The sequence below is a fragment of the Stegostoma tigrinum genome, chromosome 6, assembly GCF_030684315.1.
Source record: "Stegostoma tigrinum isolate sSteTig4 chromosome 6, sSteTig4.hap1, whole genome shotgun sequence".
Taxonomy (NCBI): Eukaryota; Metazoa; Chordata; class Chondrichthyes; order Orectolobiformes; family Stegostomatidae; genus Stegostoma; species Stegostoma tigrinum.
The window spans coordinates 56,969,612-56,994,032 of record NC_081359.1 but is presented as its reverse complement, the minus strand read 5'-3'; the positions used below and the strand labels follow the sequence as shown (position 1 = coordinate 56,994,032).

Sequence of the window (24,421 nt, the reverse complement as noted above, 5' to 3'; positions counted from 1 at the left end):
GTTCTTCGATTCTCTAAAACTTATTTTATTTTATAAAGTTGTTTTTGTAAAGGTATAAAGTTATAACTTTATTTTATAAAGTTATAAAGTTGTCCTTTGCCTCTTGTATCCTGCCTTTTTTTTACAGAAAGAGAGGTAGACTGATCATTATGCTACAATATAACTTTGTAGTCTTCAGACTTGGCTGCAGTTGTAACTTTAGCTCTGAACGTTGATGTTCAAGGTTGAAGTGGAGATGCCAGTGTTGGACTGGGGTGGGTAAGATCAAAAATCACACAACACCAGGTTATAATCCAACAAGTTTATTTGAAAACACAAGCTTTCAAAGCTCAGCTCTTTCTTCAGGTGCAGTGTGAGAGAGAAAAATTTATCAGCAAAAAGGTAACAGTCCTAAAACTGGCTGCCTCTTGCTGAATCTTTAATCAGAACGGAAGGAGACTACTGTTTAAAATGCAAAATCCAGATTCCTCTCAAATCATCATTCTGAGATAACTAAAGGTTTTATCAAGGTATACAAGAGGTGACATCTCAGGTCAGACAATGTGCTTCAGGTGTGAAGTTTGCTTACAATCTGTTTGAAACTGGCACCAGGTTTTTTTTTGAGAAAAACAGAATGTACTTGCAACTACACAAAGATCTCGGATGGAATAATTTTGTGTGTGTGTGTGTGTGTGTGTGTGTGTGTGTGTGTGTGTGTGTGTGTGTGTGTATTTCTGCAAGATCGTGTGTTTTGGCTTTGAACCTTGACAGATTAATAGATGACTGACAGGAGAAAATCTTTTCTCAGCTGTCACATGACTTTCATCTTATCAGCCTTTAATGCCCACTTACCGTCATTTGCTTTTATTACCCACATAATGTCACTATAATGTGCTTTATGGTTCTCTATGTTAACCGATACAATGTATGCAAGAGTCAGGTTCTTATTGAGACTGATAACTTGAAGTTTATTCCAACACCAACAATTTACATTGCTTTAATATCCCAGACTTCCACACATGGTCTGGGTTCCATTACACAGTGACCTCAAGTGAAGTGGTACATTCAGACTCAATGTCACATTTGTCATTGTCTTTAAGGTACGGAATCAACTATCATCCGTAAGACATTTTATTATTGATGCAAGTAGATGTTGCAGGACCGACTTAAGAAAACATATGGGAAACATGAGCAGGAAATGTTCACTCCAGGGTACAATATGTTCCATGGTCTTTGGTTCTGGCATCATATTAAATGGTCAGCTGGTCAGCAAGACCCCTGGACTTGTTGCAAACCAGAAGCAGCATGTGGTGAATGCTTCCCTCCGCATTGAAGATACTGCCCATGAGGCTGAAGTTTGCCTAATGCTTTAGTGACATCTCATTACAGATGGATGGTTTAAGAGAAAAGATTTAGCTCTTTTCCCAGGTAATGGCACCAGGAGCCCTTCAATCAAATCCTTCCAGCCGGAAATATGACAGCCTTGAAGGCCTGTGCCTCTCACCAATGCATAAGGCTTCACTATAAGTAAACAAATGTTTGTAGCACACAGCAATGGTAAGGGCGATCAACTTCTCTGTTTACTCATGCTGTCACAGACTAGGTCTAACTCAGTCTCAGGCATCTCACAAAGGATGATCGGCACCAAGCCTCAGCATAACATGAACGATGTACACTGAAGGGCTCATACCCATCTCATCCTCTTAAAGTATAACTCTTCCTGGTACTGTTATATAAGGCAATGGTCCTGAAGGGGATAATACTCAAGCTATATCTAATCTGGCTTTTGCAGGTTGTGGATTTATCAGTGCAAGCTTAAGGTCTTAACTGCAATGCCTGATCAAATATAGTTGTCTTTATTGCTATCAAGCAATAAACATTCTGTCATCCAAAAAAAGAGTGCTTCAATTGTAGATATTGTGGTGTTTCCTCTATCACTAGTCACCAGATAGATCCTAGAAAAAACAAAGATAAAGAAAGATTGGCAGTAGCGAATTACCTGAAACAACGTTTATGCAACACTGCACATTGATAAAAATGGCAAATATCACAAGATGCCAACCATGGTCATATGTGAAAATATTGGCACTATGCTCCGTACTCACTAATGCTCACTATCTAGCGTGGCAATGCACTTTCACAAAGTGCTCCCACACTTATTGTTATTCCATAGGTCTCTATATCAGACAGAGCCAGCTACAGGTGGTTTAGCCTAAGGGTCACCATGCCTCAGCCAAAGAGACGGGTTAAGAAGGAGATTCCTTCCTGGTAACCTTAGCCATTATAAGAATTACTCTCATGCTATTGGTATCACTCTGCATTGCAAACCGGCCAGCCAGTAAACGGAGTAAGCCAGTAAGGACCATCAACTTCTCTGTTTACTCATGCTATCGCAGACTCAGTCTAGCTACACTACTGTTGTATCATTCCCAACTCTTCAGCTTCATTGCAGGACAAGCTGGTCCATAGTGTGAAGAGGTCTAACAGCAGCAGAGGACACTGCATACTAAAATTCTCATCCCTTGTAAAAAGTAGAAAACTGTGCTGGCAGGGGAACACTGAGACCATTCCTATGGAAACAAAGCAGACAAGAATTGGCTCAGCAACTCAAGTAATATTGATAAGTTGAAGAAACTTGAATAACTTTTTAAAATCCAAATTTGATGGCATTTTCTCATTAAGATATGACCTACAGTTAGCCTTTAAATTCAGGGCCGGGGCCTATACAGCGAATGCAAACCATCTACCGTTGAAAGGTGTTCTTAGTTAAATAAGGAAGCTGGATTGTAGGAACAGCACTTCAACTGAATTTCAGGTCCATGGCAGAAATAGTGTTTCAGGAGCCATTCATGGGAGAGAATAAGTTAGGACCTAAAAATCCAAAGTACTGGAAACTGTAGCTTCCTCTATACAGCAAATTCATCCTCAAGAATTCCTCAGAATTGTCTCTACCCTTTAAAGTTTGTGCATATTCCTCTCCAAATGGCACAGTTATTCTTTCTTCTTTCTTCACAATAGATGTATATTTTATATCAAACTTTTGTTAAATCTGGTTTTCACCTTCATCTAGAGCTCACAAAAAAACACATCTTTCTCAATAATTTCCTTCAATATTCCCCTTTAAAGCTTAATATTTCCCACGAATTTCAATGCTAATTCAAAGTATTGTTTAGTTGAGAAATGTATTGTGAATTAGTCATGCGTTTAAACAATGTAGCTGTTTCTTACATTTTGTTCAAGCTGACATCTCAACAGATTGAATGTTCTGTAGCCACAGCACAACTATCGAGTGACCTCGCCAAGAATTGGAAAAATTCACCCAATGAAGATTGCAGAATACTAATTAAACGTAGGATTTAAACACTCCCCTTCCTATTTGCAAATCAAATATTTATTTGGTACAAAGTGATGCAGCCATTAGTTTTGCTCACTTATCCAACAGATTACAGCTAAAATTTAATACTTAATAGTACAAAGTACTGCACACAGAGTGAAAAGTGTTCTGTTATACTTGGAACATTAATCATATAAGTGGGGATGCTTTCCAATTAATGAGATAGCGCGAATAATGGCAAGCATAATGAGTTTATTAGGTGAGAGTCCAGAAATCAGATCTTGTTGCAGAGATAAAAAACACTGTAAATTATTCCTCTGCCCTTAAATAGCAAGATGACTTTCTGATGAATCCCTCCTCAGGTGCAATAATCTTCTCATCAATTACACACCTCACTGGCATTAAATTAATCTTTCCAATTAACTTCTGCCCAAACAAGACTTTTGATGCCTCAGAAAACTAAACCACATAAGCTAAACATGCACTTCGATTCTGTCCTCCAATCTGAATGAACATGTTATTTGGGTAGAGGTAGCCAAAGCTTCTCAAAATGTTCTGGTATTTGGTTTTGCTACAACTTCTACAGATGTCAAAGGCTTTTTCATTGGGAGAAAAGCAGGATAGTGTGTGCCAGGCCCATTACTTCCAACTGGGGATTGGCAACACATCAGCTTCACAAGTATTAGAATGAACAATAAGAAGGTATCGGCAGAACATTTGGAAAATCAGAATCTAGTCAAGCAGAGTCAGCATGGCTTCAGGAAAAGGAAACTGTGTCTGACTAATTTATTAAAGTTTTTTGAAGAATTCTCACTCAGAGTGAAGGGAATAAGTAGATGCGTCACATTTACACTTCCAGAAGGCATTCAACAATGTATCTCTCAAAACATCGTCAACTGATAAAAGCCCACAGGACGTAGTATATTGGTGTGGACGGAGGATTGGTTCATGGACAGAAAACAGTGAGTGAAAATAAAGGTATTGTTTTTCAGGCAGTGTGTCACCAATGGGGTACACAGGATCAGTGTTGGGACCACAAATATTTACAATGTGTATTAATGACTTAGAGGAAGGAAGTGAATGTATTGCAGTCAACTGTACAGATGACACTAAAATAGATAGAAAGGCAGGCTGCGAGAGGGATACCAAGAGTTTGCAGAGAAACATGTTAGGTTATGGCAGTGGGCAATAAGTTGGCAAATGGAATATATAATGTGGGAACATGTGAAGTTATTCGTTATGGAGGGGTGAATAAATTAATGGAATATTATTGAATAATATTTAAATGAAGAGAAACTGCAGAAATTTGCAACATAAAGAACTTGGGGATACATGTGCACGAAAGACAGAAACATAGCTCGTAAGTCCAGTAGGTAATCAGGAAGTCTACTGGAATATTGATCCTAATTCTAGGGGTTTGGAATATAAGAGTAAGGAACTGTACGAGGATGAGAGGTGATCGTGTTGAAACATACAGGATTCAAATGTGTTTTGACAGGAAACTTGCTGAGTGGATGTCTCTCCTTATGGAAGAGTCTAGGACCAAATGACATAGTCTCAGGATAAATTGAGGCATCAATTTAAGACAATGATGAGGAGGAATTTCTTCTCTTAAAGTGTTGATATTCTGTGGATAACCTTGCCAGAGAGAGCTATGGGGACAGAACCTTGTGTATATATAAGGGTCAGATAATTACATTCTTGATCAGTTGGAGAATCAAGGGTTACGCTAAAAGGGTAGAAAAGTAAACGTGAGGAATATCAGATCAGCTATGATCATTTTGTATGGTGAAGTAGGTTCAAGGGGCCAATTGGTCTATTCCTTTTCCTATTTCTTATGGTTATATTTTAATGACCAGGTCTAGGAAATAGTTGGTGTTTTAGAATGCCACTTTAGCACAGCAGGCAATATTCCTGTAGAAAATAGTGAAAGGTTGGTCTGAAAATTCTGGACACATTGTTCTTTAACATGATGTTGCATCTAACATGGTATGTATGCCAGCAATTTACTCAGCACTTGCATTGTGTTTGCATAAAGGGCACAGTGAAATGAGAAAGAGAAGAGGGGAGGCTTATTTCTTGGGGAAAAAGTGGGCTCCATTCAGTTATTCGGGTTTACTGTCACAATCAGTACAAGGGCTGGGCCAAGGATCAGTCATCTGGAGAGGGAAGAGGTTAACCTCAGCCAATCAGGTGGCCCAACACAAGTTCAGGGATAATAATTTCATTTAAATCAGGGGAGTGGGCCAGGTCAGTTGTGGAAATTGAAAAGTCAGCTTGTGAATTGATAACATTATGCAAACTCAGAACGTGGATTGGGCCATGGTTATAGGGTGGCAGAATGATAGCCTGAACAGGATAAAAAAGTGTAGCAACTATTTTTCCATTTGGAAGATGTTTTTATTTACCAATTACATTTCAGCACTTCCGATGTAAAACATAAGTTAAATGACCTAATTTTACTTTGCCTCAGTAAGCCAGCTGATGTCATTCTTAAATGGTTTCCCTCACTTACAATTAGCATCCAAGAGTACAAATACTCTTTAATCTACAAAGATAATGAAGTCAAAATTATACAAATGTCCAAGAATGATGGGCTTATCCAAGTTGAACTGTAAGAAAGGAAAGCTGCAAGATTTTAGGAATTTACTTCCAAGCATATAGGCTTCACTGAAGACTGAAATTATCCATAGATGGTTGTCATTGAAAAGGTTGTAGCAGTCCCTATTCTATAGTCCCTGCATAATGAACAGACAGATAATAGAGGGACACAGAACATATGCAAGCAAATGGGATGAGCTTAGAATGGTATTTTGTCCTGTACTGTCCTATTTGGTATAACAAAAGCATTGTAAGAGTGCCATCACTTAGGGAGTTGCAGGATTCTTCTGCAGTATCTACCAAGGAACCACATTCCATCTCATTCAGGAATGGTGTATAATATTAAGGCAAGCTTGCTGGTGACGATGTTCCACCAAATAAAAAAGGCAAATACGATACATTTGGAAAAGGTAACTATGAAGAAAAACAGAGATCAGACAAAGCAGACTGATGTTTAAAGGCAATTGACAACATGGCCTTAAACAGGAGAAAGCTGAAAGTAGAAGACAAGCTGTGCATGCAAAATAGACCTTAGCTAGACAGAGGCATAAGCTAGAAAATATGATTTTGAGGTGTTGACTGTTGAAGTAAGGATTCACGCTGTTTTATTTCATTCAAGTTTTTACACACACTTTCAGATCAGTTAGTACATAGAAAATGCAATTTTGCAATGTTTGAAATTGAAGATGAATTCCTTCTGTAAATATTTATGAAAGTATCAAGTACATATGATTGTTCTATAAATCAATTCAGCTTCAGTGGCAGTAAAACAATCAGAAGTGGACATGGCAGGAGCAAATGAAAGGGAAGGTTGATCTGTCAATTTTATAAGAACAGCAAATTAGAGTGCCACAAAAGTGAAAAGGAGGCAAATGGCATGTATAGGCAGCTGGGATCAAATGAATTCCTTGAGTGTTGGAGTAAACTTAAAAGAGAAATCATGAGGGCTAAAAGGGGACACTTGTGGCTTTGGAAGATGAGGTAACTGGAGAATCCAAAGAGAGTCTACAAGTACGTTAAGGGAAAGAGAGTACTAGGGAGAGAATATGCAGAGCCATAAGAGATGGGCAAGACCTAAATGAATATTTTTCATCAGTATTTGCCATCAAGAAAGGTATGTATGCTAGGGGATATAAATATTGGGGGAAATAAATAGTGATGCCTTGAAGAGTGTCCACATTAGAAAACAGGAAGTGCCGGAAGTCTTAAAATGCATTAAAATAAATAAATCTCCATGACTTGATGAAATGTATCCCAAGACTTTGAGACAGACTGGGGAGGAAATTACAGGGCCCCTAGAGGAGGTATCTTTATCAAAAGCAGCCACGGGTGAAATGCCTGAAGATTAGAGGGTGGCTAATGTTATGCCATTATTTAAGAAAGGTTGCTAGAAAATGCCTGGGAATTAAAGACCAGTGGACATAACATTCATTGGGGTAAGTTGTTAGAGGGGTTTTTGAGGGACAGGATATATAGGCATTTGAAGAGGCAAGGACTCATTTCTGAAAGTCAGCATGGCTTTGTGCATAGCAAATTGTGTCTCATGATTTTGGTTGAGTCTTTTTGAAGGGGTGATCAAGAAAGTAGATGAGGGCAGTGCAGTAGATGTTGTGTACGTGGACTTCAGGGAGGCCTTTGACAAGGCACCGCATGGAAGGTTGTGGAACAAGGTTAAATCTCATGGGATCGTGGGAGAACTAGCCAATTGAATACAAAATTCTCTTGACAGTACAGGACAGAAGATGGTGGTTGAGGGTTGTTTTGCAGACTGGAGGCTTGAGACCAGCAGTGTGCCACGGGGATCAATGATAGGCCCACTGTTGTTTGTTGTTTATATGAAGGATTTGAATGTGAATTTAGGAGGTATGATTAGTAAGTTTGCAGATGGCACCAAGATTGGTGGTGTAGTAAACAGTGAAAAAGGTTATCTGGGAACGCAGTGAGGTCTTCATGAACTGGGCCGGTGGGCTGAGGAATGGCAGATGGAGTTTAATTTAGATAAATGCAAAGTGTTGCATTTTGGTAAGACAAACCAGGGCAGGACTTACACTGCCAATAGTAGGGCCTTGAGGTGCGGTGAGAGAATAAAGAGATCAAGGGGTACAGATTCATAGCTCCTTGAAAATGGAGCCATAGGTAGATAGGGTGGTGAATGAAGCTTTCAGTATGCTTGCTTTCACCAGTCGCAGCATGGAAAGTATTACTTGGGATGTCTTGTTGCAGCTGTACAAGATGTTCATGGAATCATCGAATCCCCTATAGTATGGAAACAGGGCCTTTGGCCTAACAAGTCCATACTGGCCCTCAGAGCATCCCATGTAGACCCATGCCCCTATAACCCACCTAATCTACACATCCCTGAACACTACGAGAAATTTAGCATGGTCAATGCACCTTGCCTGCTCATCTTTGGACTATAGAGGGAAACCCATACAGACACGGGGAGAATGTGCAAACTCCACGAAGGCAGTCACCTGAGAGTGGAATCAAACCCGGGGCCCTGGTGCTGTGAGGAACAGGGTGCTGATTGTGGATGATCAGCCATGATCATAATAAACGGTGGTGCTGGCTCGAAGGGTCGAATGGCCGACTCCAGCGCCTATTGTCTATTGTGAGGCAGCTGTGCTAACCACCAAGCCACCGTGCTGCCCTTTGGTGAAGCCATATTTGGAGTACTGCTTGCTTTTCTGGTTGCCTTGCTATAGACTGGATATTAGTAAACTAGAAAGAGAGCACAAAAGATTTACTAAGATGTTACATGGGCTGGAAGGTCTGAGTTATAAGGAGAGGCTGAATAGTCTGGGACTTTTTGCTCTGGAGCGTAGGAAACTGAAGGGTGATTTTATACATGTCTATAAAATCATGAGAGGTATTGCTAATGTAGACAGCCAACAGCTTTTCCCTATGGTGAGGGAGTCTAGAACTTAAAGGCACAGGTTTAAGTTTAGAAAGCAGAAACACAAAAAGCTCCCAAGAGGCAATTTTTTCACACAGAGTATGGTGAGTGTCCGGACTGGGCTGCCAGAGGTAATGGTGGAAGTCAGTACAATTTTGTCATTCAATAAACATTGAGACAATGTTTATCTTGGCATGGGATAGGTATGGAGGAATATTGGCCAAACACAGGCAAATGGGACTAATTGTGAAAACTGGGCTGTATTGGCAATTTGGGCTGAAGGGCCTGTATCCACACTGCAGACCTCTATACCTCTATGGACTTAACACAAACAGAAATCTACATTGATACTGAGAAAGGGGAAAAAAATGTTCATCAACAGCAACTTGAAAGGAAATGCTTAAAGTTCATATTGGAAACATGTTGACTGCTGTAACACAGAAAACATACCAATGGCAACTCACGAGGTGCATTGTCCTAAACATCATTTATTACCTTGGTATAACAGACAAGGATGCAAATTGCATATCATTATGTGTTCAATTTCTACAATCTGCTGCTGCAACAATAAAACAATTATTGGTTCACGTCTCTTATTCACAAATATATTATCATCCATTACCAAGTATTTCAATCGTCTTCTACAGTGTTCAATTTATGAAGAGGAAAATTACATAATAGAAAATAAAAGCAATTGTAGAATAGAATAAAGTCCTTAAACAATACATTAATGATACAGGAGATAATCTGTGAAGAACTACAAGTGGTAGATTTGTGGTAGATCTATATTATGAGAAAGAGACTTCAGAAGTGAATAAGGTTTCCAACATACTATACAGACATGATGATGAAGCACTTTGGTCTGCAGCTCAGGGGGAGGGCATATTCTTGATAGTTTGGATCTTCCACTGTATTGTTTGAGCCTCATCTACATTTCACTTTTCTCTTCTTCCACTAGCTCTGATAATTATGAGAAATTTTATATTGCGGTCAATAACAACTTGTCCCAAAACTTCCTTACCTGAACTTCTGTTCAAACCTGAACATTTCAGGTTTGCTCAAGGGAGGCAGAAGTTGTACATATTTGATTTTTGTTCATGTTTATCCTCATTAGTTGCTCTTTAAACTCATTTCCTTTTCATCTTCAATGCCAACAGAGAAACACAACTTAGGTTATTGTTGTAGTTTGCACAGGTTAATGCAATGGGAAGGATTATAGACTCCATGTGGGGAAGCTTTCCTAGGGGGCAAGATAGGTGGCCTGAGGACGACATCATTTCTAGTACACAAGAGTCTAATGAAGGATAGTCAATGGCTTATTAAGGTTTGTTGTCAGAGACCGACTCGAATATTCCAGAAAATAATGTAAACTTTGACGTTCTGCTGGAGAATTCTGATAGAATTGCTCTAGCTTCAGCAACAGTACGTTTATAACCGTTCTCTTTTCATGCCTAAATGCTGCAGATATTGGAGATCTAAAATAAAAGCAAAGCATTGGTGAAACTTCGCAGGTCTGGCACTATCTGTTAAGATAGAAACTAAATTAACAGAGTTAAAAATCATTTATTCATTGGAAGTATTCCGATGAGAATCAATGATGTCTTTGTCCGTCTACTTCAAATATCACTAACATACAGAAATCAAAACCTTAAGATTGTACCTCAGGTGACATAAGTTCATCCTCTTTACAAACTATTTAATTCAGGCAATCAAATATTCAGTAACTATGGAGTAAGTAAAGTTTTAATATACTTAATAGAATGATGGAAAGAACTGATACAGTGATTAAAAAAAATCTGAAGCCTACAATCTTGCTATCAAAAGGATAGCTTGCCAGAATGTCGAAGAAAATTAATAGTGGGATTGGGATCAGGGATTGAACAAAATTAAATAAATAAAACACTAATTATGAGAAATTTCATGAAATTGAAGAGTAACAAATCCCAGGACCTGTCAGTTTCCATCTTCGGGTGTTAAATGAATTGGGAGCACATTCGAGATGCCCAATCTTTTGGTGTTCCCTCAACAGTTGTCCCTCTGGATTGGAAAACTGTGCGTGTCTCTCTGCTTTTTAAGGACGACAGAGGAAAACCAAGGAATTACAGGTTAGTTCACCTCACATCTGTGGTGGGGAAATTTTCAATGGAGTAGCTTGAAAGAAAAGCTCACAGAATTTTTTGAAGACATGGCTACAGCAGTGGGACAGGTAATGCCTCTGAATGTTATTTATTTGGACTTCCAGATGCATTTGATGAAGTCCCATATAAGAGACTGTCAGCTAGTGTTGAAGCCAATGCAATTGAGCACAAATTACTGATATGGCTGGCAAATTGTTTGAGTGGCAGGTGACGGAAGCTAGGATAATATGTGGGTGCTCAGACTGGCAGGCCATGATCAGTGGTGTCCCACAAGTTGGGCCTCATTTATTCACACTATTTATCAATGACTTGGATAATGGCACAGAAAGTCACATATCCAAACTTGCTGAAGACAAAATTAGCCCGTATTGTATATAGTATTGGTGAAGTCTGTCAATATCTCTTGTAATGGGCAAAACTGTGCAAGATGGAGTTCAATGTAAGCAAACATGGTGTTATCCATTCTGGACTGAGAAATGATTGACGAGGGTACTTCACAGATGCTATGAGGTAAACACACTTCCAAGTACCTGAATACTTCAGGGTTCAGGTGAATAAATGTCTAAAATGTAACAAAGAGGCTTAGAAAATAATCATGAAAGCTAATGGAATTTTAGCCTTTAGGTCTTGAGGACTGGAGTACAAGGAAGCAGAAGTTATGTTGCAGTTACAAAGAAACCCTGGTTAGACCCCACTTGGAGTAGAATGAACAGATCTGGGCACTACACCTTAGTGTAGATATATTGGCCTTGGAGGAAATATAACTTAGGTTTACCAGAATGATACCAGGAATTCAAGATTTAAGTAATAAGGAGAGATTGTACAAATTAGGCCTGTTTTCCCTTTTGAATTTCAAGGCTTATGGAATGACCTGATTGAAGTCTTTGAGCTACTAACCAGAAAATACAGGGTAGATAAATGTAAACTCTTTCCACTGCTTAGGGATTTTAGAACTAGAAGGCATAGTCTTAAAATTAGACCTTTCAGAAGAGATGTTAAAAAGCACTAGAAGGGTTATAGAATCATACAGCATAGAACCAGACCGTTTGGATCAACTCGTCCACAATGACTGGGCATCCCAATCTGACATGAGAGATAATGGGAAATGCAGCTGCTGGAGAATCCAAGATAACAAAGTGTAGAGCTGGATGGAGGTTTTGTGCTCCTAAGATGCTGCTTAGCCTGCTGTGTTCATCCAGCTCCACACTTTGTTATCCCCAATCTGACATAATCCCGTTTAGCAGCATTTGACCCATATCTCTCTAAGCCACCATTACCTTCTGCATGAAAAGGTTGCCCCTCGTGTCCTTTTTTCTATTTTTCCCCTCTCACTTTAAACCTATACCCTCCAGTTTTGGACTCCCCCACCCTCGGAGAAAGATCTTGGCTTTCACCCTATCCATGCCCCTCATGATTTTATAAACCTCTATAAGATCACATCTCAGCCTCCACTTCTACACACATAAAGGTGATCGAGGTATGGAACTCTCTTCCACAAATGGCATAGGATGCCGGATCAGTTAATTTTAAAATTGAGATAGATATTATTTTGTAAAAGCATAACCCCACAGATGAAATTGCAGCCAAAACTGCTCAGGAGAAAGGGGTTTAAACTGGGCCTTTCCGATTTAAAGTTCTCAACTTGAAACAGGACTGATTCAAACCAAAATCCTTTGTTGAAAGAGGAACAAAAGAAAGACAATCTGAGATGGAGACAAATGACGGCATGGAGGAGCATTAAGAAAATTACCATATTAATATTCATAATTTGCTAACTTGTTAAAATTTGTGATGGTTTTGGCATGCTATATTTTCTGTTCTGTAATTAGCTTTTAGAATAATTATCAGCAACCTGGGGAGCATGGTATTTATTTTCGAGCCCTGTGGTCTGAAATTAAACATCTGCACACCACAATACCTGACTGGTCATTAGTGAACAGATGGAGGTCCCTCAGGATAGAAACAGATCAAGCAGGTACTTCTTTAAAAAAGAAAAGAAAGAATTTAAAGGATAACTAATTCAAATAACATAGCTGATTGGTAAAAGAAAATACTGTATACTACATCCTAAAAATACAGAGTAATTACAACTGTTCTGACCCTAGTTGATGGTAGTACTGGACAAATTAGATCCCAAAGTGAAACCTGGCTTGATGCACTGTAAGTTTTACACTTGCACTTTGGTTACTGAGGTAGTCGGGCTTTGAACATACTGACAACGTACTCTGAATGTACTTCTGATACAAAAAAAGTTCATAACACAAAAGGGAAAATATAAATCCATTTTACAATACATGAACTAACTAGTTGAAACTGTCTTAGTACAGAAATCGACAACAAAGATTTTACCTTTGCTTCTCAACAACCTCTTTACCAGACGTTCAAACCTCAGTGAAAGGATGCCCTGTTTCTACTTTAAAAGTTTGTTGTACATTTGACATCATTGTATTTCTCTGTATACACTTGTTCTTATCTTCAGTTAAATGTCTCCTAATGAGTCCCCTAAATCTGCTAAGCACTCATTTATTTCTTAATAGGGATTCCTTAAACTCCTCTCACTTCTGTTTACGAAGCTCTCTCTTACTGTGATGAAACCACTTAGGCCTCTATTCTGCTGAAACAGCAATGCATACTGCTTAAGTTATTAACAGTTTTACTGCCATCGACCTGTCTCTAACAAAAATATTCAGATTGTCTAAACGTTTGGATGGCTCTCTTTCTAAATGGGAACCTGTTTCTGTGTCTGTCTCTACGTGTCATAGAATAGTTTGTTGCTAGGCAACAGCCCCATTTTTATTCCCTCTCATCTGCGCATATTATTTTCAAAAGCACTCAACTATTCACCAAGGGTTTTCTGGGAACTCATCTAAATGAAGCATATAAATATATATTTTTTTAAATTCCAAACTCCCTGTTGCCACTTTCAGAATCCAAAACATGAAACAAAGTCTTTATTAACCCACACAATGTAGAAATATAAAATCCACCTTAAAGCTACACATAGTTCTGTCGATCACAGAACACAAGTTTACTAATATTCTTCAAATAACACAAAGATACTGATGAGAACATTAGAGATGCCGCATGCAAAAGCTTTGAAGAAAGAACATTTGCATTAAGTATATTCATTTCAGTAATGAATGCACACTTTATATCATGGATATCATGAACACTGACCTCTCAATCAACATTCTCCTGGCTATGAACTTTATGTATTCAGAAATAGTAGTATTCTTATCACAGTAGGCATTTTTCCCAAATTGATTTTCAATGAATCTTTAAGAGTCTCCATTTGGACTTTTAAAATCCTTTCTATATAATTTCTAACAATGAATAGTGGGAAGAATAATAAACCTTCAGATTTTGGTTTTGCCGAATTTAATGACAACTTGACAAAAATGTGTGTTCATCATCTAAATTGTTGCTACAAACAAGGGCATCTGCTCATGTTCCACATTTGTGGGGGGAATTGTGAGTGCCAAATTACAAGTGTGTTTCCAAGCAAATGGTTTCGATCAAGCATATGTTTGGCTAAAAAGGATGTAAATTCTTTTTACTAAAATTAGACAATTGACTGCAAGGAATGTTGAAAGAACAGAATGGTATTGCTTTGTCAAATGTTGGAAAAATATTTAAACATAAATGCCAAAATAAGGCATGGAAAACACTTTACTCACTGTAGGTGGGTCTAGGCAGATCTCTATTACCGAACATTCATTAAAACATCCAACTACCAACATACTCTTAACTTAATAAGGCCCTTTGGTAAGGTTTCTTCTGTACAGATTAATCTGTATGATAGAGAAGATTGATCTCTTTTGGCAAAGCCTGAATAAAATCAATTTTCTAATTGTCCAACTCATGCAGTGTAGGCTCTCTTATTGTTCTCCCGAAACTATTGGCAGCAACTAGCACCTCTCAACTACGGGAACATCTGTTTCGGTCCTTTTGCAGTCAAAACCTGCTCTTTTCTAGTTATTCTCATGCATTATTAGGATATAATCACTCTTGTTGAGCCTTCTCCATAACAGTTCCATTAGGTGCCTATCAAGTGTCTTTTCTACTAAGCAAAGTTTTTGTACCTCTAGATGGACCCCCCTCAATCAATATTCCAACCCGAACTAAATTCTTTACTCTTCTTTTGCCCATCAATATCCTTCGCCTCTTGTTTTCCTTCCTGGCTATTTAACCAATTTTGGATTTGCCTCTTCTGCTGAATACACAGGAACCTAGATCAGACACATACTCCCTGCTTAATATTGTTTTTTTTCTGCTCATCATGATCATTGACATCTAAAATTGAAACATTAGATCCTTCAACTTTGGCCCTAATTTGCAGAATATACGCATATGTGATGTACAATATGCCTCATCATGAATTCTTCTACAACGTTCTACTTGTTTGAAAATTCGCCGTACATTCCTATTACTTGTGAGGAATTTGGTTTCATGATCTGATGGCCATGGTGTATTAGAGTTTTGGCATCAAATCCCATAATTTTTTCTAGTCCTCTTCCATTCCTTATGCCCCTATCGTTTTTGATAAATCAGGTGAATTAAACTTAATTCACCCCCAGATTCTCTTATGCAATATCATAAATGCTTTCTGAATATTTTCTGAGACTTCAGCAATGACAAACTGTTTCTTGTCAGCACTTAGTGTGTTGAGGTTGGCAGAATAAACAGGACTAACAGTTTTTCCACTCGGGCTGGAGAATCACCACATAGTATGAAGGCAAGTTTGGATTTTGGCAATATACTACTTGGGGTACAGGCTATTACTGCTGAGCATTTTCAGAGAAATGTTAGCATGTGCTGTCCATATCAGAGCCATGTTCAATTGGCAGGTCATCTTGGCTGAGTCATCTTGTGTAACATTTCATCATTTATGGTATGATTTCTTTGGCACAAACCATTTTAAAATCATCTCAACTGATGGTAATACTTGACAAGTCAGATCACAAAGTGATTATATTCTCAATAATATATTCTGTGGAGACAAATCCATTGAAGTATTTTTCCTGTTTGCATTTTAATATTTCATACGACACGGAGAAAGATTCAAGTAGTTCTTTTCTATGAATTTCTGCACATTCACCAGGTATGACCCTCTCTGTTGCTGTCTCTTCCCAAGACACAGACACTGTACAAGTCACTGAGGTTTTTTGTTGAACTTTAACAAAAACACACTCAAGGCTTTTTTTCCATCTGTGTGGATTACTTTTAGGCTGCTAAACAGTGCATCTGCAAGTATGAAACTTTTCTTCTGAACAGGACACGCTTCTGGCATCTTTTTATTCATCATTAAAGCTCATCTTAATGAAAAACTTCAGCAATTAGCTCACTAATCAACCTGTTTAATCATTTAGATTAAACCATATAAATTCATGGAACTGTGTCTCGTATGATTAAGGACAAGTAGGAAATTCAACTCCTCAAGTCTGTTTTGCCGAACACATAGGTTATGACAGATCTGCTTGCACCATTTTCCCCACTATGTTTGATAATCTTTCATTCCTTTGCTGATCAATAATTTATCCACCACTGCCTTAAAAATATTTGGAGAACTCTGCTTCCATCATCTTTTCAGGTGAACAATCCCCAAGTGTCATAAACTTCTAAGGAATGAGAAAGAAAACAAAGACACCTAATCTCTTTCAAGTAGGTAACCTCTGATTATTAATGTGCCTTCCAGTTTTGTATTCTCTCATAAGAGGTAACATTCACTTTATATCAGATCCTGAGAAGATTTGACAGGGTAGCTATGTTGCAATCAAACTGCCCCTTATTGTTTAAAGTCCAGCAAATACAAGCCTTGCTATTCAACCTTTCCTTATAAGACAGCCTACCATTCCAGAATTTAGTTTGGTATTCTCTGAATAAATTCCAAAGCATTTATATTCTGAAAATAATGTGGCCAATTATGCACACAGTACTCCACATGTGGTTCTCCCCCACTCTGTGAAACTGATGTATCACCTACCTAATGCTGCATTCAAATCCCCGACAACTAAATGACCGAATTTTAATAAATTTCTGAATTACTTGCTTTGGCCCACCACGAAACAATAAGTTTTTGACCCTTCGGAAACATCACTTTCACAGAACTGAAACCAAAAATCACTTTACCTCTACTTTAAAATTCAGGTTCCCGAGTAATAACTGAAAAACATTCATCATACAATGCGGTTTGCCAGATCTGCAGTGTTTGTAAGTACTATATTTAAAGTACTTATGTGAGCCAAAAGTTGCCATTTGCAAATTCTCTTTGGTTACCTGCAAAACACGTAGTTGGCATTCTAAGATCCATGCCAATCCAAATTTCCATAACCTTGTTTAGGACAGTAAATTTGTTACTTTAGTTTTGCTGAAGGCAATAGCCACATCTGCAAAATCTAACAATATTTACTCCTGTGTCCCAGGCTTCAAGTCCATGTCACCAGTTCATTAAGTTCACAGGTTAAAAGAACACTTGCAATCAGGCAGTGATATTTGAACGTGTCGCTCACTGATATGTGACACTTTCAATAAAGGATTCGCATTCATCATCCACAACTCCAGCATCATTTAGCATCATTTTGTAATGGATGGTGATCAAATTGTACGTGCGTCTTTCAGATGCACTTCTTGTTAACCAAGGCATACTTACCTCAGGAGGTCAGTGATATTTTTTTCAACTTCTTGGTGAGAAATATTTGGGTTGCAAAATGAAATACAACAATGACGCGATCCGCTCATTTCTAAACTTATTGCTTTAACAAAAATAAATGCTTTATCATTCTTTTTGTCCAATCTTGCCTTCTCCGTTTCAAAAAAAACTTAACTCATAATAACATATATGTATTTATTATATAACAACATCACAACGCAGCTATTTGGATAATGCTACCCATAGTGGGAAGGAAAGGACAGAGTATACAATGTGATGATACCACAACTTTAAGAGGTATATTTTGTCTCTGTTTTATGTAGAGAGGTTGACACAGAGATACAAAGTGGTCTGCTCCAATCCAGTAAAGTAAACTGCTTGTAAGGCTTCAGGATTTTTAAAAAAAAACAAGTTGGAACAAAGAAGCAGCCTGAATGGGAGGGATAAAGCTCCCACATAACCAGGATTTTAGTTTATCTTTCAGTCACCGCTGGGGTCTGAAAGCTGTCATGCATCTCTCCCTGCTCTAGCAAAACACATGAGTTCTCTCTCTCTCTCAGAATTTTCTCTTGAAGTTCTTTCCTCCTAGACTAGAGAAACATTGCATGTGAGATAATCTATTTTACTGATTTTGCCTTTGCCAAGGGTGTGTTTATGAGATGTTACTATCTTGGAACAGCTAATCAGTGGTAGTTAATGTATATATGCTCTTGTTAAGTATTTCAGTAGAGTTACAGTTAAGCTTTTATTTATTTTTATTTTGTGTGTTTTAAATGAAGTATAAGAATAAAGTGTGTTTTGCTTGAACCAACACTGGCAGTTTGACCAATCAAATTGTAGCCAGAACACAACACCTTACACTTGTCTTTTAAAATAAGAAAAGTTGGGGTTTAGGCTATCTTCTTAAAATTTTTTTTGGGGGTGTTTGTCCAGTCCATGAAAACAAACTTAGAAAAGCATCAGGAAATAGGGTAAAAGGGACAAAACAATGATAAGAAGGAAAAATCAATGTTCCTTTTCTTGAATGTGCAAAGTATTTGGAAAAAAATAAATGTATTTACCAAATAAGTGTGAGCCAATCTTTTTGATCTTATAGCGCTCCCAATATAGAAGATAAAAGCTGTGGAGTCGATTTTCAGGAATATTTGACTTTTTGAAAGGAAAATCAGCAAAGAAAGGATAATGGGTTAGCATTGTTGGTGTGGACGGGATAAAAATGGTAGCAAGAAATGGTCTTTAATTGGAAGACAGAAAATCCATGAAGATGGAAGGAAGAAATAAAAATAAAAAGGAAAAGAAGACTCTGATAGTAGCCTGTAGGCCCTCGAACAGAAACTGTATGGCAGGAAAATCTTTTTCACTCAGAGTACAGTGGGAATCTGAAACTCACTGCCTGTAAGAATGGTTGTGGTGGAAAACTTCATAACATTTAAGTATAAAGATGTGCACTTGCACTGCCAAGGCATTCAAGGTTGAGGACCAAGTGCCAGAAAATGGGATAGAATAGTTTAGTGGTTTTTGACCAACAAGGATACAATAGGCCAAAGGACTTTCAGCTGTGTTTTCAACTCCATGTCTCTGTGGGGACTTGGAATAAGTCAAAAGTTATGAAGGCACGTAACAAAAGCAGTACATTGAAATTTACGCAAATTTTGATAGATTTGTAGAAGTAACTATGAGGAAGAATTCCAAGTGTGTACTCAGGATTGTTTCTTTGAATAATACGTTGCAGATCCTACCAGACATCAGGGTATTTTGTATCTGGTGATGTGTAATGAGGCAAGTTTAACAGATGAAGTCAAGGTATAAGTTTTCTTTAGATATCAGCAACAACAGCATGAAAGAATCCAGTGTGAAATTTGAGAGGGAGGAACTTGGGTTAGAAACATCTGTGCTAAGCAAATGTAAGAACAATTATAAAGGGCAGAACTGGCTGGAGTATATACTAAAGATGGCCGAACAATAATGGCAGAAATTTAAGAAATAGTTCATGACTCATAGCAAAGATATAACCAAGTGAGGAAGAGGGATTCTAGGAAATGATAAGTCAAGGTATTTTAAAAAAAGCTATAGAGATTATGCATGTACTGGTAGTAATTGTCTAAGAATGCTTAGATTCTAGAAAAGTTTGAGATGACTGGAAAACTGCCAAAGTAACTATATTTGCAAAAGAGAAAAAACACAGGTATCTATAGGCCAGCAATTTTAACATCTGTTGTTGGGATGCTGTTAGAGTCCACTAAGAAAGGTTGTAAGAACAGAATAATTAGAAATGCATAAAATGATCAATCAGGTTGAGCATAGCTACATGAAGTGAAAATCATAGCTGAAAATTACCTGAATTCTTTGAGAATGTAACAAGCTTGACTAGTAAAGAAGAAGTGATGAATGTGATATATTTGAATTTTCAAAAGCCATTTGATAATGTACCACACATTAGGCTGCTTAACAGAAAGGACCATGTTGTTGGAGGTAGTGTATTAGAATGGATGGAGAACTGGCTAACTATTAGAAGGCAGGGAGTTGGGATAAAGCTGGGTGTTTTTAGGACAGCAGCCTGTCACCAGAGTGCCACAAGAATCAATGCTGGGGATATAATTATTTATGATATATATTTCTGACTTTGATGAGAAAAATGGATGATAAAGACAGGTGAGATGGCAAGTGGTGAGGATGGCAGAAAGGGTCAGAGGGATATAGCTAGATTAAGTGACTGGGCAAAAACTTGACCTGCGTAATTATTCACCCATCATCCATCGCCACTAAATCACTCATCTTTCTAATTGCTCAGAATATATGAGAGCTGCAAATAAATTCATCCTTGAAAGACACCAAAACGCCAGTAATATTCAAATATAGGACCATCCAATGAGAGAAAAGTTGGTCCTTTGGGTCAAATTGACATAATTCTTCTATCAGCAGCAAATGCAGGAGAGAAACAGTCTGAGATTGGAGCAGTATTGAGCCCTCAGTGCGTAAGTAATTAAGTGAGGTGTTGTTTAAGCCCATTGCTTGAACTGGGATCAGGGAGCCTATTATGAGGGAAAGGGAGCATTTTGCCAGTGTGATCTCTTCTTGGGTCTATGAAAGGGGAGGATGTAAAAGGAGGAGGAGGCTGTAAGAAATGGGAGACAGGAAGCTGCAAGAGGGGTGGTGGGTGGGGGCTAGAAAGGAGTGACAGAGGGCAGCTGAAGAAAATTTACACCTGCCAACATAGGAATAGTCAGTGAACTAGGAATCAGTAAAACTTGAAAATATTCAGGTAATGAATTCTTCGCAAGTATGGAATGCCAAACTGAAGGCTATATCAGTTTAATATCTACTGTGTGTTAGGGGTGAAAGTGTCAGGGGAATGTGAGGTGCATATTATTTACATGAAAATGGTCATATTGTTTATTTTAAATCTGAGATGCAGCAAAACAAGGTGCAAAGGTGGTATTTAAATTTTTCCAGTTTTGCGCATAAGCAATGGAAACACATATTTGTTGTGACTGCAAACAAAAACAGAAATTGCTGGAGAATCTCAGCAGGTCAGAACTGCATCTGTTGAGGAGTCACTCCACTGAAAACATTAACTTTGCTTTCTCATCACAGATGCTTCCAGATCTGCTGAGTTTCACCAGCAATTTCTGTTTCTATTCTGAATCTTCAGTATCTTCAATTCTTTATTTTATTTTGTTTGCAATGTCAATCAGCTGAGTAATGACGTGCTTAGGATAATAGATGTTTTTGAAGGTAGCAGTGTGTCAGGTTCCCAAAAAAATCTTATGTTGCTAATTTGTGTGGTACCTTGTGCCTATTTGAATATTGTAGTGTCAGTGTTAGGACTCAGTAAATATGCTGGGTAATGTCTGTAACTGAACAAACTCTCACAGTCCTTGAAAACAAATAGTGATGAATGAATGGCTCTTTTAAAAATTCTGCGTTTGCTAATGGTATCAGGTGACATGAGTATGAGCAAATCCGTGAACGTGTATATATTCTTTTCAAGCTTGCTTAACTTGGTGTAATGTCAGAAAGTTTACTATTAGCCCCAAAATTAGCCAGAGGCCTAAAACTGAGCAGTAGTGAATTAATATATGCCATGAATTTGATTCAATGTAGATATAACTCAAGGTTTAGTGGCAGTCTGAATACTACGGGAGTTGCTTTACGTAATTTAAGAATCGGGATAAAAAGACACCTGCATCAGGCTTCTACTTGTTGTCAACAACTCCAACTTAAACTTGTAATGTTTGGGAATTGTAGTGATTGTTGTGGGGTCAGCCAGGTGAACCTGATACAATATTGTGGCTGTTAATCTGGCCCAATCAGGGCTGACAGATAAGAACAGGAGTGTCAGACATCCTGTTCACCCTGAGAGCTGGGTCAGTGTCAAGGAGCTTCACATGTAAACAAACAGTGACTTAATGAAAGGATACCAGCCTCTATTGAGTTATTTCAGTGGTGATGAGAGAAAAGCATGCTCCTGAAGAAACTGGCTTGCAGCAGTCATCTTTGAGTTAGGGTAAGCATTTCTAGCATTGTGCCATTATTTGGGAAGCCTGATTTGTTTGATCCTGCCATTGAAGACTGGATTCAGGTCAGTGGGAAGAATGTGTTATTTTGGCTGGGAAAATTACATTGTGGCATAGAAAGCAATGAGTAATTCTCCTTACAGATTGTAGACCTTTAGATTTTTTTGGTTATTGGGAACCTAACTTTCCCTGATGCATCAGATCCTGAAACCTTTCTAGAGTTGATGGCTTCATTTAAAGAATATTACGAACCCAAGCCTCCACTAATTCAGAGTTTTACACTGCAATTTGAGAATCAGTGGAATCTGTTTGGATATGCATAGACTATTTTTTTATCAAATAAGGTGACTGTGTTAAGAAAAACTACACTCATCTTTTGCAATACACATTCTCTTGGAAGTACTGGCCACAGATAACGGACCATTGTTTACCAGCAGGAAATTTGAGTATTTCCGACAGTTGAAAGGTAGTCATTATAAAATGATAGCTCCAAATCATCCAATGGTCTTGTAGAAAAAGCAGTCCAAACTTTGAAAGCAGGCTTAAAGAAACATACTACTACTACTACCAATAGATACCAAACTGTCCCCTATTTGATTATAAAACTACCGCTCATGCAATTAAAGGGATAATTACAGCTGAGTTATGAATATAGAGAAAACTCTGCACCAGATTACACCTGAGCTTCCTGAACCATGTTTGGGATGGGATGGTTAGAGAGGGTAAAATGGCATCAGGAATGCCAATGTTGGATGCAAAAGTCTCTAAGCAAGAGAGACAGTTGTCTTCAGGGGACAAAGTTTGGCATAAGAACTATGGCAATGGCCCTGCATGAGTAAAAGGCAAGGTCAATGTGAAGTCAGGTCCAGTGGTGTATAAAGTTGCAGTAGGTGCAATGGCCCTGACAGCATGTGGATCATATGAAAGCTGCAAACTTGCAAATGGTGCAGGAACAAAACCTGCCCAGCTCCTCAGCAATCTTTCTGACGGTTCTGTAACCTATCGGTTTTCCCCTTGTGTCAAGCATTGAAGACCCCTCAAAATCTGAGATGGATGCATCAGATGTCACCCCTTGGCACCTTTGCTGCCTGAAGAAGGGTATACATTTCTTCCAAAAAGGCACAGAAGGCAATGATCTCTGACTCAGAGGGGGAGGGGTGCAGTGATTTGGAATGAGGTCATCCAGGTGGGTCTCACAGAATGAGTTCCCTGGTTGGGGCTGTTAATCTGGTCCAGTCAGGGAGCCACTGACAAATCAGGAATATCAGACATCCTATTCGCTCTGAGAGCTAGGTCTGAGGGAGCTTGATTGGTGTCAAGGACTCTTCATATGTAAATGAACCATGGCTTGGCAACAGGATATACTGGCTAGTGAGTTTTGAGAAGATTTGTAGCTCAGGTTGAGGTTCTGGATGTGAGTTTGCTCGCTGAGCTGGAAGGTTAGTTTTCAGACGTTTCGTCACCATTCTAGGTAACATCATCAGTGAGCCTCGGGTGAAGCGCTGGTGTTATGTCCCGCTTTCTATTTGTCTGGTTAGGTTTCCTTGGGTTGGTGGTGTCATTTCCTGCATTGGTGATGTCATTTCCTGTTCTTTTTCTCAGGGGATGGTAGATTGATTTGGAGCCAATGTGTTTGTTGATGGAGTTCCAGTTGGAATGCTATGCTGCTAGGAATTCTCGTGTGTGTCTCTGTTTGGCTTGTCCTAGGAAGGATGTGTTGTCCCAATCAAAGTGGTGTCCTTCCTCATCTGTATGTAAGGATACGAGTTGATAGTGGGTCATGTCGTTTTGTGGCTAGTTGATGTTCATGTATCTTGGTGGCTAGCTTTCTGCCAGTTTGTCCAATGTAGTGTTTGTCACAGTTCTTGCAAGTTCTTGCACGTCACCAATTCAGGAAATGACACCACCAACCCAAGGAAACCTAACCAGACAAATAGAAAGTGGGACATAACACCAGCGCTTCGCTGGAGGCTCACTGATGTTACCTAGAATGGTGATGACACATTGGAAAACTAACCTTCCAGCTCAGCGAGCAGACTCGCATCCAGGGATATACTGGCCTCTGGACTTAGCTCAGGAATGCTGCTTAGAAACTTAGAAAATAGAAGCAGGAGTAGGACATTCAGCCTTTGATCCTACTCTACCCTTCATTATGATCATGATGAATAATCCGTTCCCACTTTTCTCCCATATCCTTTGATTCTTTTGGCCTTGAGTGTTATGTCCAATTCCTTTATGAAATCATACAAAGCTTTGGGCTTGACAACTTTTTGTGGGAGTGAATTCCACAGGCCTACCAATCTAGGT

At 38.6% G+C, this 24,421-nt stretch overlaps 1 long non-coding RNA gene across 1 annotated transcript in view; it reads right to left on the bottom strand.

Annotated features, from left to right (window-relative positions):
* Window positions 1-965: 965 nt before the first annotated feature.
* LOC125453539 (uncharacterized) overlaps window positions 966-24,421 on the bottom strand; it is a 299,790-nt gene continuing 276,334 nt past the window's right edge. The window contains exon 3 of the long non-coding RNA XR_007247784.1: window positions 966-1,934. This is a non-coding gene — a long non-coding RNA (uncharacterized LOC125453539). The remainder of the gene's footprint in view (window positions 1,935-24,421) is intronic.